The 3,811-nt window shown below is 35.3% G+C and overlaps 1 non-coding gene across 1 annotated transcript; it reads right to left on the bottom strand.

Moving 5' to 3' along the window:
- Positions 1–3,737: 3,737 nt before the first annotated feature.
- Positions 3,738–3,811, bottom strand: TRNAT-AGU (transfer RNA threonine (anticodon AGU)). The gene has a single exon. It is a non-coding gene; the product is annotated as a tRNA-Thr (tRNA).

Raw genomic sequence — 3,811 nt, 5'->3', positions numbered from 1 at the left:
AGCAAGATATTGCTTCCTTGCAGACTTCCATTGGCAATTTTATTTGGCAGGGTAAGAAACACAGGATAGGTAAGACCCCTCTGTCAATGCCGGTGAATGGGGGTGGGCTCCGTCTTCCTAATATCATGTGGTATAATTGGGCAGCTCTTTCTAGGTTCATACTGGACTGGCTGGTGGGGAATGACTTTTACACAGTCCCTAATCTAGAGTCTAACTTCATCAAACCGCTACACTTGGCTTTCTTGCCTCATGCGGATTTCAAATCATTACCCATATTTGTACAAAATCATATCTTATTTAGAGACCCCTTGAGAGCCTGGGCCAAGATTTGTAAACTATGGGGATTGCAGAAATCTACTAGTAAATATCTCCCAATACAGGGTAACCTCAACTTCCTTCCTGGTTATACTACCCAAGCATTTCAGATATGGCAGGAATCGAATCTGACCAGACTTTATCAACTACTGCATCCCTTGACCTTGGACATTCTACCTTTTCAGGACTTGCGGGTGAAATATGATCTCCCCAGCACCCATAGGTTTGCGTATTTCCAATGCAGACATTACATTTCCACATTAATTTCAGGGGGACTGTTGTCTAGGGAACCTTCCAATATAGACAGACTTTGTGCCTTGGCAAAACTGGGACCTTACAAACTCACACACACATATACTCTGTTGTATTGTCATTTCGAGGATTCCACTCTGCGTGGGATTGTATCGAAATGGTCTCATTTTGAAGATTTAGAGGTGGACACAGCGCAGATTACTTTGAGCTTTGAGAGGGCAATTCAGGGCACCATCTCTGCAAAATTGAGAGAATCACACCTAAAGTTCTTGCACCAAGCTTATATTACCCCTGGCATGCGTGCAAAATGGGTTCGAGGAGCACATGATCTATGCAGTAAATGCAGCAGGGTATCCCCGGACTGGATTCATCTGTTGTGGGGGTGCCCAAAGGTGCAAAGTTTCTGGCAGAAGATTTCGTTTTGGCTGGGCAAACTAACCAAGCAAATTTTACCCCTCTCAGCACAGTATGTGATTTTTCTTACGCCTAGAGACCAGACACCTAAATACAACACTTTTGTAACTACAGTTCTCATGCTAGCTAAACAGGCTATCCTCAGGGAATGGGTGGGAGAGAGAACCCCTCCATTTCAACAGCTGCTTAGAGCGGTACATACTCAGATGTTAATTGAACAGGCAGACACAAGGGGAGACCCTGAGAAAAGAGTGAAGAGGTTTCTTCTTAAATGGGAGGTATATTTGATGCAGCTACCACACATGGTTAGGGATAGAGTTCTCCTTCCCTTTAAAAACAGTCTGTATGTCTTAAACGAAAATCTAAAGGGCAACTGGTGTCTTTCCACTGATTCAAACTGTTGAGAATTCCTTTCATTTGCGGAGGCGTGGTGTTGGCTGGATGGGAGGGATCCGGAGGTACCCTGGGTGAGTATGAGCATCTTTGTTGTTTGTTGACCTTTCCTTTTTTCCTTCTACGCTATTCTCTTTCTTTCCTTATCTTAGTATGCTTTCTCCCTTTTCTTTTTCTTTTCTTTTTCTTCCCTTTGTTTGTCTGTTTATTTAGATATTTCTTGATAAAAAAATTAATCCAAGTACATGCATGATGATTTCATTTCAGTATCGGGCCTTTTAACACGATCACTGCCTTATATGTCTTACTTTGTATATGTTGATATCAAATCCTAGTATACCAATGTGATTGTACTTAATTTGTATGTCTTGGATTCTTTTCTATAAATAAAGTTTAAAAAAAAAAAAAAATTTCAGGTAATATTTTTTTTGCTAAAAGCGATTTGATCGTTAGTGGCTTCACTTCGCTTTGGGCCATGCTTTTTGTGTTCAGCCTCAATAGGGAAAATGCTGTCAACTGGATTCAAGTAGGCTTTTTAAGAAGATTTGATGTTGTTTACTGCATACATTAAAATATTAAATAAAAATTTTACTCTGCGCAATTCATGATGTTTATACATTAAAATCTCAAACTTTAAAAAATCTTCCTATTCCAGTGAGTACTCATATCAATAATGACTCAAATATTATCAAAATATGCTTGAGTAACATCTATCGAAGTGGGTCAGATGATTGTGAAATTTGTAGACCTCTACCATTGACTTAAAAAGCTGTAAACAAACAAAAATATAATCTTAGTTTCAAATCATTTCATCTATGTTTTGAAAGTTTATCTAATATATGAAGAAGAAACGTCTGGGAATCTTCCAATTATTATTATTCTTTTATATTTGCCCAGAATATTGATAAAAGACATGATTCGGTATTACTATCGAAATAGGAAGAATAAGTTGAACTATCTACATGTAAAATTTGAAAGGTAAGTCTTTAAAGTTGTAGAAATGTGTTGTAATTACAATATACTAACCATTATCCTTTGACTAATGTTATGATATTCATTTAATCACTGAAGAAGGATTTTACTTTTATTTTTTAAAGTACGTATGCATACAGCAACTATCTTATCCCAATTTGTTACTCTTCTCACTATTGATGTCCTGCTAGACCTTTTATGCATTTTTAAAAATCTTTTTATCATATAATGCTTTTTAAAAATAGAAAGGCACTGCTGAGATTCAAACTCAGGAACTCCTGTTTACTAGACAGGCGCATTAACCAACTAAGCCACAGCTCCTGACGTTTAAATGCATCCGGATGGTTTTTGGAGGAGTTGTTTTAGACATCTAAATAATAATGCATTGGAGGTTTTTTGTGTGTTCTGGGCTTTGGTACGTTTGTCGAGTTTTACAAATGAACAATATATGAGATTTTTTGTATTTTTTATAAAATTAGCATGTGATATTTTCTTCAATAAAGATTTGTAGGTTAGTGGATTTGCTTTAAACTATATTTTACAAATGAATGATAAATCAGATGGATTGAATTTTCTGTAAAATTTTCAGGTAATATTTTTTTTGCTAAAAGAGATTTGATCGTTAGTGGCTTCACTTCGCTTTGGGCCATGCTTTTTGTGTTCAGCCTCAATAGGGAAAATGCTGTCAACTGGATTCAAGTAGGCTTTTTAAGAAGATTTGATGTTGTTTACTGCATACATTAAATATTAAATTAAAATTTTACTCTGCGCAATTCATGATGTTTATACATTAAAATCTCAAACTTTAAAAAATCTTCCTATTCCAGTGAGTACTCATATCAATAATGACTCAAATATTATCAAAATATGCTTGAGTAACATCTATCGAAGTGGGTCAGATGATTGTGAAATTTGTAGACCTCTACCATTGACTTAAAAAGCTGTAAACAAACAAAAATATAATCTTAGTTTCAAATCATTTCATCTATGTTTTGAAAGTTTATCTAATATATGAAGAAGAAACGTCTGGGAATCTTCCAATTATTATTATTCTTTTATATTTGCCCAGAATATTGATAAAAGACATGATTCGGTATTACTATCGAACTAGGAAGAATAAGTTGAACTATCTACATGTAAAATTTGAAAGGTAAGTCTTTAAAGTTGTAGAAATGTGTTGTAATTACAATATACTAACCATTATCCTTTGACTAATGTTATGATATTCATTTAATCACTGAAGAAGCATTTTACTTTTATTTTTTAAAGTACGTATGCATACAGCAACTATCTTATCCCAATTTGTTACTCTTCTCACTATTGATGTCCTGCTAGACCTTTTATGCATTTTTAAAAATCTTTTTATCATATAATGCTTTTTAAAAATAGAAAGGCACTGCTGAGATTCGAACTCAGGATCTCCTGCTTACTAGGCAGGCGCTTTAACCAACTAAGCCACAGCGCC

Source organism: Bombina bombina, chromosome 4 (assembly GCF_027579735.1).
Source record: "Bombina bombina isolate aBomBom1 chromosome 4, aBomBom1.pri, whole genome shotgun sequence".
Classification (NCBI taxonomy): Eukaryota; Metazoa; Chordata; class Amphibia; order Anura; family Bombinatoridae; genus Bombina; species Bombina bombina.
The sequence above is the reverse complement of the archived record's forward strand: the minus strand, read 5'-3'. Positions and strand labels throughout refer to the sequence as shown.